This window comes from Pygoscelis adeliae, unplaced genomic scaffold (assembly GCF_000699105.1).
Source record: "Pygoscelis adeliae isolate BGI_AS28 unplaced genomic scaffold, ASM69910v1 Scaffold88, whole genome shotgun sequence".
NCBI classification, from domain to species: Eukaryota; Metazoa; Chordata; class Aves; order Sphenisciformes; family Spheniscidae; genus Pygoscelis; species Pygoscelis adeliae.
In genome coordinates, this window is record NW_008825616.1 from 2,702,094 (window position 1) to 2,714,361 (window position 12,268).

Below are 12,268 nucleotides of genomic sequence, written 5' to 3' on the forward strand. Positions count from 1 at the left end.
CAAGTAACAAGTGATAGGATGAGAGGAAATGGCCTCAAGTTGCGCCAGGGGAGGTTTATATTGGATGTGAGGAAAAATTTCCTTACTGAAAGAGTGGTGAAACATTGGACCAGGCTGCCCAGGGAAGTGGTTGAGTCCCCATCCCTGGAGGTATTTAAAAGACGTGTAGATGTGGTGCTTAGAGACATGGTTTAGTGGTGGACTTGGCAGTGCTAGGTTATCAGTTGGACTCGATGATCTTGGAGGTCTTTTCCAACCTAAATGATTCTATGATTCTATGATCTTTGTTTTGTATTTTTCAGTTTACTGTCTGCCACGTAATATTCCTTCAAGAGTATGGGAGGAACTTGTTCTCAAAGTCCAATACTAGACATGACTGACAATGGCAAAAATGTCTAGTTCTCTCTTCCCTAACTTTGTTTCCACCCTTGCCTCCAGTTTTATTTGTTTTAGAGGAATAACTTCTTTGTAAGAAGTAGCATGAATACGAAAAAAGACAATGAGGTAAATATTTTTCATACATTATCTGAAGTTGCAGTTAACGGAGATCCTAAGAAATAAGCAGAAGGGTTTTTTTCTGGGTCTTTGTGTTTACAATACTTGTAGAGCACACTGGTAATCTCAGAAACATCTGGGCTACCAGACCCTCTGGTGAGAGACACCAAAGCCATTTTTTGTCTCCAGAAGATGGATTTCTTTTCTATAGCAAATGCCTATATTAATTGTCTAGTACATGAGATGCTAGCACTTGTATATCTGTGACATGGCACTGGTACAACACAGTCCCGGCTCCTCTATGTTAAATCAAAGCACACATGGTTTCTCACTCCTTTTTATATAGATTTCAGAACAACTCTGTTAGATTACACTTGCATCCTCATCCAGATGTTCATATCCCATCTCTGTCACAGGATGCTGGGCCACCTCTGGTTAGTAGTTATTTCCCTTCTTTCACAGCAAACCCTACAACAGGTTTTTAGTGACCAGAGTAGTGCAAACTCTAAAGCTCTAGACGGACTTAGCAGACCAAAGCTAATCAAGGTCAAGGTTTGCCATACCAGGCCAACTAATCATTAGTTAAATGCCTGATATTAGTTTCTTCAAACACACCACAAGTTAATATAATTCAAATTTATAGCATTATTTTTTCTGTGGAGTTCCTAAAAGTCTTAAAAACGTGTTTTGAGTATACGAGTTATTCAAAATACCTTAATAAGTGAGAGCTAAATGACCTGTTTGTGCAAGGTCAATGAGAATAAAAAGAGATTACACTTCTAGGCATTTGCTCTAGCCTTTCCTGTTTATACTGCAAAATATATATTGCCCATTAGTATTTCTGTGTTTTATTCCTGTTTCATTTATGAAATTCAGTAACAATTGGAAGCCATAACTACGTCAATGTAACCTAGAGCATTCAACTCCACTGATCAATCAATGTTCAGTTCTTCATTGTTGACAAATACTCTTAAGGACTGAAAGCTTTGACCTTTTTGAATTCATGCAAACCTATGAAACTCAAGTCAACCTATTACAACAAAGCTTTCAACAAGAAATATTAGTTCCACTTCAAGAGAATAAAAGATCTTTGAGGTGTCTCTAGGTAGGAATTTTTTGTTTTTTTTGACTTATAGATTTTTATGGTTGAAGATAGTAGAAAATCACTAGCATTAGAATCAGTGTTCATATTTACTATATAAAGTGGAACATAAAACTGAAGTTTTTATTCCAGAATATAGTGAAAAGATCTCTGTAAAAGCACTCCATTCTTCTGACCCTCCTAATAGATTTGAATCCTGCTCAGCAAGTATCCTTCTCTTAGATGTCTCCAAAAGGTTAGCAATGTGAAGAAGGTACTAAGACCTCTGTCCATCATTATGTCTAGTGTGGGCTCTTCTGTTTCTTTTCTATCTCTCTTTCTTTTGTATCCCCGGAAGAGGTAAGTTTCTAAAAGAAGTGTTTGTCTTTTGTTCTTTGTTCATATATTTAACACAAAAGGCTCATGTATACTTCAGCAGTGACACCTTTTATTACAATAAACTTTGGAAAAATTCCCTAGAGGAAAGTGCAATTAGAGGGATAGAAGGACACAATGACTTGGAACACATTGATTTCGAGTTGTCAAGAAAAGGATGCTGTGATGAAATTGTGAGGTGTATCAGCTGTGGCAGTAGCAGTGAAGTGAGTGGAGAGGCAATATGACTTCCCAAAGAATATATCCCACTTGCCCTCCAAAAGTGCATGGGTTTCTCTTAGGTCATTTCACATTCACATATCCTCTGCAGATGCCCAGTGCTCAGCCACATTAGAATAGCACTGCAAGCCTGTCTTTTAACAATGGAATTGTCCCCCACTTTACACCCAAATCAAGTCTATTGACATTGACTATCACAAAGTACCTGAACATTGCACTGTACTGAAAAGAGTCAGAAGCAGCACTGGTGTGGATCTCTGAGGCTGCAGGAAGGGTTTTAAAAATGAGGATCCCAAGCCCGATTGAAGTACTGTGACCATCCTGACGCTCAAGCAGAAAGCTGGAGTTTCCAAAGGATCTGTTCTACATGTAGCTTTTTAAAGAGGTTACCAACAGATCTCCTGGGAGGTGAGAAAGGGAAGGAAAACTGCTACTCACTTTCTTGTTTTCTCTTCTGTTTCCAGAACTGTTTGATGGCCTTGAAAAGAGTTGAATCCTCTCAGATCCTGGGCCCACGCTGAGAGCTGCCTGGGCAGTAAGTCCTGATAGTTGGATGGATGTGGAAGCTGTCACAGCTGAGTGGCTGCTCTGGGAGGACAAGTCTAGGACTTTGTCCTTTGCTTGTTAATAGATTTTTGATTCAGTTCTTCCTATAATTCTCTTTGACTGAACACTGCAGAAGCATGTATTGAAAGATATAGCAGAGACAAGTATCCAAATGGCAGTTCATAGCTAATCATAAACACATGGCAGCTGTGTAGGATGCAGGAAAAAGAGCAGATGAGTCACTTTGTTGAGGAGGAGCTTTTTGACATTTGGTGTTGCTTTATCATCCAGAACGTGTGGCTACTTTTGAAAACACAGATGAGATCATGCGCTTCTCCCTCATTAAGCCTGTTATACTGCTGATTCTCCTTCTGCTCCAGTCTTGATTACATTTCTGTTTATAAGCTGTGCCGGTAGTTGGTAGCCATTGCCTACCAGAGACAGCAGCCTAGCAAGGCTTGGTGTATCCATGCACCTATGCCAGCCAACAATCTCAAATGGTCTCAGAATATCTATTAATAATCTTGTCTCCCATACAGCAAAAACTTGATTTATTAAACTTCTTGCACTTATTTGAGTTTGAAAAATATTTGTCCGTTGAGGTGCTCCTAAAGCGGATGCCATTCTTGTGATCTTACCTTGTAAAGCAATTTCAGAAAGAAATAGACAGGCAGTTTTGCAACCAGAGAAACAATGCAGTACTTGAGCCTTTGGTTAAGCAGTCAGACAGTAAAAGACCATTGCAAGATGGGCAGGGAAAGGAGAAAAAACATTTAAAGTGCCTTTCTTCATCTTATATTTTCTCATTGGAGATAAACATAAAGCAAAAACACTGGGAACTATGGAATCGTCAACATCCCACAGGGACTTCTTCCTGTCCTTTGAACTAAACAAGATTTAATTACCCCTTTTCAGGTAGAGGTTTTCTGTAGAACAGGAAACACAGAGCTCCTGGGTGATGCTGGAAGCGACGTGAAGACCTTTGTTGAGCACAGCCGCAGTAAAGGATAAAGGGCTTGAAAACATCAGGGGCAAATCAATAACAAAGAAGAGGATAATCACAGGCAAGCATCTGAAATATTTAATTGTATTCTGAACTTCCATTTATTTAGAGAGAATGTAGATATGTCTCACTGAACGTTGTGCAAATTGCCACCGTGTCTTTCTAATGCCCATTGGGCCTGAGTTCAGCAGCATGATGGATAGTTCAATTTACTGAGTAAGCAAAGAGCTATCCTTGAATGTTAGACACTAATCTTCTGATTGCACTCAATTGCCAGGGAGACCTGCCCTATGAAGTTTACTAATAAGAATTGATCCAGCTATTGATAAGGATTTAAAACATTGATGCACAGGATATTAGCAAAGTATTGAATTTAACTGCTCCCCAGCTACTGTTACAGAAAAAGTGTAAGGCTGTTTCATACCTATTGAAAAATTAATAAATATCATCTCTATATCAAGGGACATTTATAACGTCATTAAGGTTAGGGCACACCTTCTTCATGTTAACAAGTTATCATGAAAATTTAAGATGTGGGAGAAGAATAAAAAGTACATGCCATTGATATGCATGTTGAATCACACATTCAACCCCATTATCCTTCTGAAGGTTTTAAAATTGAAGATTAAAGTTTTGAAAATTTTAAAGAAAGGAATAGCTTGAAGGTACAGCACCTAAGGGGCTTAGAGAAGATAGCAGATTGAACCCACCTCTGATCTTTCAGTGTTATCATGGTTTAAATTACTTTAGGTGGGCCTGGTGCCCTCAGTGCCATAACTAGTTTTTTCTTGTATTAGACCTCACATGTACAAAAAGCTCAAGACCCCTCCTCCCCGAGCTTTTGCAAAAAGAGAAATCCGTCAGCACGATTTCCTTGGCACTGTGGCAACTCAGATACAGGCATTAGCACTTCGGTGTTTATGCCAAGAGATATAATGGGGCAAATTGTGGACAGATCTATTATTCTCAGCAGCCTCCCAAAGGGGTCTGCGGGGAACCAGAATATTTTCTGTGCACCTTTAAATCCCTTATTTGCAAACAAAATGTCCTAGTTTCCCAAATGCTTGAGCAACTTCATGTCTCCTCTGGGTGCTCAGTCTGTGGAAACACCTCTGGATTTGTCAGAAGCTGGTTTGTGGAGAGTGAGCCAGATTCCCTTTGCCTGACTGTTCACTAAAAAGATATGTAGTGATACCATTATGTTGTTTTGGTTTTTTTAATTGGAAAACTTTGGTGACGGAAGAAAAACCCTTTTACTCCTAACATCAAAAATTCAGTACCAGCCAATAGAAATAGTGTTTTTTTACAGGTAATAATTACCTGTATGTTGACCTATACTACCAGCTCCTCCTGGAAGCAGGTCTAGCATGCTCTAATAATAAAGCTCATTTTAAGAATCCAGGCAATTTAATTATTAGTCGTTTTGGAGAGTGGCAAAAAACCGCTGCTAATAATTAATTAAGCAGATAATGTTAGTCAACCTATTTGGTATCTATCGTCTCCATTTTTATAAGCTTTTTCCTCGCAATACTCAAGCATTGAAGGTGCCACAGGACAAATAAATTAGCCTGTTACAGCAGTGGTCCTTATGAGAAGGATATGAACACGCAAGTTGTTTATGACTGTTGGACTAGTAGTTGTCAACCAAGAGCATCCTGTGCCTGACAGACATCCTTTTGTTGCTGTATACTGAAATAATTCTGTCTCTCAGCACTACTCAATACAAACAGGACTTGAAAGAGAGGGATTTAGAGAAGCAATTAGTGAAATAGAAAGAGATTAGAGAAAGCCACAGTGTTTCTTACAATCCTTAGCAAAATGTACACATAAGGTCTGAGTTAGTCTAAAGAATTTTCCAGGCTGAGATCCTTTCAATTTCTTCACCTCATTCCTGCCTGCACCCCATAACTCATCTACTCCTTCAGAAGGGCGGGTCCTGATAGCTTTAGTATGTTATATTGATCTCAGTGCCATAGATATGAACTATTATTTTACACAGTATTACTACGTAATTGTCATAAAATAATTGGCTATGCGCAAGCTCTTCACTTTGAGCTAAATGCTGTAACTTAATAGAAGATGAGGGTTGGACAGATGTGGCCACTAATGCTTGGGGAAATGAGACCCTGGTTTAGTATATGATTCAGATTGTAGATTAAGATGCTGAAATTTTGGTGTTGGCATGTGAGACAGATGCCTAACCCCTACTATAATCAGTCTAGCCAATAGATGCCTCCAGACGAGCAGATGTCTAATCTCCCATTATAGTCTACTGAAAGCTAGTCAGTGCAGTCAGTGGAGCCCAGAGTGCTGTTTAGCTCATCCTGAGTAGATTCCTAGGTCTTGACTGAGTTGCCCGAAGACAAACATTTCGTGACATTTGGGGAGCTTGAGGCTATTTTGCTTTGCCTCCAGCTGCTCCAGAAGAGGTGGGGCCCCTTAAATCTTGGGTCACCTCTGCCAGCCTTGTGCAGACATCATGGGTAACCTACAGATTTCAGATAGTACTATAAATCTATGTCTGGTAATTGAATCCTGTCCCTGCATTTTGTCAGCAGAATAGGTCTCTACGTTGTACTGCCTAGATCTTTACTGAACATACAACCTTAAACACTCAACTCACATGAAAACTTCTATATTAAACATATCTTCACCTTGGACTGAATTACAGACAAGACATCTTGGACTCAATGATCTTAGAGGTCTTTTCCAACCTTAATGATTCTATGATTCTATGGTCTTGCAACCCAGGAGAACTCAGTAGCACTTTCTATTTCTCATTTGCTTATTACTCCTAAAACAGTTGGGGAAGGGGAACTTAAGAAAAGACACAGGAAAAACCAAAGCTCCTGTCTCTTGTTGAAAATCAAGACAATTCAGGTGTCAGGTTAGTATTACTGAATTTTAAGTGCTTCCTTAATTAGTCTTACATTAGAAGACAGCAATTAGCATGTATGTACAGGTGAGTATTAGTTGCTTCATCAAAATTATGTTTGGTTTAAATTACATTTGCACATCTACCATTTTTCTAAATCCAAAAGTATTTTGAAGCTGTGGATGGGCCTTCTTATCCCTAAATTATAAGCTGGAGAACAGACACATAGACCTATAACAAAATTTTCTAAATCTGGTGGAGTGCTGCAGTGGCACAGCCAACACTTATATTCTGGAGCTCCTTGATACTAGTCCCCCATAAAGTAAGTCTGACATTCATCCTGCGATTCCAGTGGTTCTGGACCCAGCCAAAACAAAGCTGGTCTAAATACCCAAAAGATCTCAAAGGGTGTACACTAGCTTCTGTAACAGGTCCATTTTCTTCCACTGATCGGGGAATTCTGTCTATACTGCACGTTCCTTCCTCTTTTCACTGGCTCACTGACTTCCATCACCCTTTCATAGCGAAGAAACTTTGTCTAAAGATGTCCAGGGGTAGGAAGGGGGGCAGTAACTGCAATCTCCTCCATCTTTATGCTACATTATTGTTTGTATTTGGATAGTGCCAACAGCTCCAGTCAAAAGCCCACAGGTCTCCCTTGGGGTAAAAGAGGGTAACAAGATGATGCTGGGAATGCTAAGGAACTTAAAAACAAAAGATCAGCTAACACACTGGGCAGCAACTAAGTAAGCTTCCAAAATTTCTTTGCATTGTGAGAAGCAAAGTGGCTCCAGAGATCATCGTTTAAGAAAATATCAACATGTAATCAATGTTGGTCACGTGAATCACTAGACATTCAGAGCATGATGACTTTTGTCCTTATCCTTTATTCAAGGAACCTGTAAAGGCCAGTGTTCTGGAAGAGTCACAGGAAACAACATTTACTTTGGCAAATATTAAATTGGAGACACTGAGATGAAAAAATAATCAATTAAGGCTAAAAAAATCAAATCGATCAATGCAATACAATGAAATAACACTGAAGAATGCGCCTCATCATCACTGAGGTTTATGGATAGGGTGGTAATAGATTTTCCCCTAAAACTCAAATTATGACACAGACTGATACACAGAGGAATAATCAGAACATGCAGGATAATACCAAGGTATACTTGGTATTATTAAATAAAATGAATAGATTACAAGCCTTTTGTTTGTTTTGATTTGGTTTTTTTGTTTGCCATAGTACAGTGTTATATTTTTGGTTCAAGACACTTTTCTGAGAGCTCATTCTGCAGCAAACCCAAGAAACCAAGTTACCAAGATCAGATTGGCTTCTCTGTATTTATGGCCCCTGACACCTGTAAAACTTTGCAAGTACCTAAAGAAGAAGTTCAATCCAGCTTGTGTTCTGAGTTCTTTCATACCGAGAGGGATGAGCTGTTGCTTCTGTAGACCACTGTTCCCTGTATTTATCAGAGTGAAAAACTGGTCAGGGGAGAAAAGATCAGGATCCTCCTAGCTTTCTCAGTAAATCTGTGAAGATTTCTCAACATAGAAGTCAAAAATGGAATAACAGCTTGCAGACATTCGCTTATTGCCTCTTCAGTCTCTACCAAAACAGAACTGCAAAATTAATGGTTTGGGTTCTTCCACATAGACGTCAGTGTTTCTAAGATTAGTTTACTTGTCTACATCAAAATCTGTCACATGTCCCCATAAGCAGGCGTGATATCGTTGAGTAGACGTACCACCAGAAAGAGTCCCCAGCTCTGTCCCTATCAACAAACGTCCTTGCAAGTAAATGTGTTTGTATATAATGACTTGGCCTAAGGAATTGACCTAGCTAAAAAATCAACCCACCAAAAGAGAGAGGGGGAAAAAGTTATTTTCAGTCAGATCAATAACCCTTATCTGGTTCAGAGCACAACTGCACATAGCATCAGTACAAAGGGAGGTCAAGGCACAGGATGTAGCTGAGATCAGGAGATGATAGCTTTGGTCCTACTGCCCAAAGGTGATATCTATGGGAGTGTGATCAGTATATCATTGTACTAAACGGAATCGGTACAGCAGTAAGTGAGAAATCTTCGGAAAGCTTTGCTGGGATTTGTAATAAAACATCTTTCAAGCTGTATATGTTTATCCAAGAAAGTTAGTTATTGCATGGAAGTTACCAACAAACTGGCTGTATTACACATGGTGACTGACACAAAGCTTCCCAGTTTTCTAGATTCCTTAATTCCAGACATGAAAGACTGGTAAGCACTGCGCAGAACCCTTTTATCCTGTCTAATTCGAACTGGGCTAGTCATGGATGGGGAGTAATGGTAAATGCTGGAAGAGGCATCCCAGGATAGGCAAGCCCCCTGAAGGCACTGTGAGTGGGAATTTTTTTTTTTTTTAATTGTATTTTATTTGGTCAAGAAATAGAAGTTTTGTGTTTGAAGTCTGTCCTAACAATCATTGCAGATACAAAGAAGATGTACAGAGCATAGCCTGTCTAGCCATAAATTTCATTTCGGATAGCCCTGACATAGCAGGTAGTATCATGAGATGTCCAAGTTTTGAATGGCAATTTGAGTCATCTCTCCATTTTGATTGAAAGCCTACAATATGAGCTAGGACTTAGAGACAAAAAGCCCTTTATGTAGTCATAAAATCTGCTTTGATGCACCTAGTGTCACCTTACTGGCCATCTTAGTAGTAACTCATTTCTTCTCTATGTTACACCTTGTACCACATAGCAATTGGAAGTGGTCTTGTGATAGTGACTTTAACCTGATGAACTGCCAATGCCTAAAAAAATAATTATGGTAGAAGTTCTTGAGTGAAGTGACCTCAAATCTCAGAAAGCCTGACCCTATCCTGTGTTTTTATAATCTTGTCTCTGGGAGATATTTTCAGAAAGAAAGGGGAAAAAAATATTAAAAAATATACATCTTTCATTCCTCACCAGCAAAGTAAAATTTCAAGGTTAACACTGTGCTTCAAAACCCTGCTGAGCAGGAAAAGCGGCATTTGCCACACATCTCTCACATAACTTCCCCTTCTGTTGCTTTGCATCTTTTGCTTTTTGATCTTTCCCATTTTTTGCTCCCTTCATTGATGATTTATACAGATCTCTTGGTCTGAAAGGCAGGTCAGACAAGATTAAGGGGAAGGGAGCAATGAAAGAAGCTGAGACACAATTTTTCCACATCTGCATTGCATAAAAATGTTCCCTCCAGGTGACACAGGGGAGAGTATTACACAAGCTATCACAGTTTTTAGCACTGTCATACAGTTTCTTCCCATGAAGCAATGGCACTGCTTTGCTATCACAATATGCTCCAGTAAAGATAACCACAGTAGCTTTTATTTATATCTGTATTTAAAACAGTTTCAGAAAAAAAACCCCAAAACAAAACAAAGCAAACTCTTGCAGATCTACAATAACCAGGCATTTTTATGCTCCCCCTTTGAGTGACACACACAAAAATAGAGATTAAGGTGTTTGGGAAAGACTAAAGTAGGGGAAAAGATTCAGAGGATGGCTGAGAGAGCTTTTTTTCTGAAAAATCTTGTATTCTTGGTCTCTTGGGATGTTTCCAAATCCTCTTCTTTGAAACATGAAATCACTGAAAAAAAGGAATTTCCTTTCTTATATATTGTCACACTTACTTCTGAGTATGACTGCACCTGTCCTTATAGGTAAAAAGCTAACTGGGTAAGGGGCTGAATTTATTTGATCATAGTCTATGGAGAGTTTAGCAGGGTTAAGACATGGGGTTGGGACTCAACATATAAATCTTGTTTATTCGACTGTCCTGATTTTGGCTGGGATAGAGTTAATTTCCTTCCTAGTAGCTGGTACAGTGCTGTGTTTTGGATTTAGGATGAGAACAATGTTGATAACACACCGATGGTTTAGTTGTTGCTGAGCAGTGCTTACACTAGTCAAGGACTTTTCAGCTTCCCGTGCTCTACCGACTGAGCAGGCTGGAGGTGCACAAGAAGCTGGGAGGGGGCACAGCTGACCCCAACTGGCCCAACTGGCCACAGGGATATTCCATACCATGGGATGTCATGCTCAGCATATAAAGCTGGGGGAAGAAGAAGGAAGGGGGGGGATGTTTGAGGTGGTGGCGTTTGTCTTCCCAAGTAACCATTATGCGTGATGGAGCCCTGCTTTCCTGGAGATGGCTGAACACCTGCCTGCCCATGGGAAGTAGTGAATTAATTCCTTTGTTTTGCTTTGCTTGCGTGCATGACTTTTGCTCTACCTATTAAACTGTTTTTATCTCAACCCATGAGTTTTCTCACTTTTACCCTTCCGATTCTCTCCCCCATCCCACGGGGTGGGGGGAGTGAGTGAGCGGCTGCGTGGTGCTCAGTTGCTGACTGGGGTTAAACCACGACAATTCATTAGTCAGTGGGGTGTTCAAACACTGGAATCTGCATGCTTGGGAAGGGGGCTTGCAATGCAGATTTCTCCTTTTTGGAGTTTAGTGGAGTCATATCAAGATCTTCCTTCCCTTCCCAACACCAGATGACCTTCCAAAATGTATGATCCTGCAGGCTGAGAAAATTAACCTCACTGTAGAGGGAGTAAATGGAGACACGCTGGGCTCATTGACTGTTTTTCTCTTTCAGACCTGTGTCCAAACATTTTGAAGGAAACAAGAGAAACTGTTTGCTTATTACAGAGTAGAAAACCAAACATTATCATGACCCCTAAACATCTCTGGCAAAGGACCAACTCTGAGACATATCAGAGAAATGACAATATTTTATTTCAATTATTAAACTGTTCTTATCTCAACCCATGAGTTTCCTCACTTTTACTCTTCTGATTCTCTCTCCCGTATCACCAGGGGGGAGGGTGAGCGAGCGGCTGTGTGGTGCTTCATTGCTGGCTGGGGTTAAACCATGACAGCAACATACTGGCTAAGTGTCATTGAAAAACTCAAAGAATAATTGCCCAAATGGTTTTGTTGATTTGACTGTGCACAGCACCTGACATAAAGGTGCTCTGTGTTTTGAAAGAACCTTAGGAACAATCAAATCGCGTCTTAGTTTCCATCATGTCCTTGTTATGACTCCATTGGCCTTGAAGACAAAAAGGAAGGAGTAGACAGAAGATTCATTTTTCAAAAACTGCTGAGAGCTGTTGTGGCAAAACCTCATATTTCACAATTTTACATGTAAGTTGATCTGCTACTTCTGCAAGTGCATCATCCTTTCCTTGCTCTGGGGCAAAAAGCCTCTGCTTTCCCTCACCCTTACACGTCTCTGCTCTGTACTTGCAACTAGCTAAGAGCATGCTTGCCCCAGGCTTTCACAGGGGTGCTCATGTTAATCTGTAAGATCAGAAAAAATAGGATAATGGTACTTCCTTCCAGCACAAGCACAAATCTTTTGGCTACCGTGAGATGTTGAGAAGCTTTGTGTGGGTTGCAAGCGTGTAGGAAGGAAGGGAGGTGGGTGGGAAGACTACGCTCCCCAGCCAGGTGCCACATCTCTTGTTCACCTGCAACAAGGGCACCTCTGGGAGTGATGACCGTTTGTTACGACTCTATGTTCCCATCGTGGTTTAACCCCAGTTGGCAACTGAGCACCACACAGCTGCTTGCTTACCCTCCCCCGCCCCAGTGGGATGGGGGAGAGAATC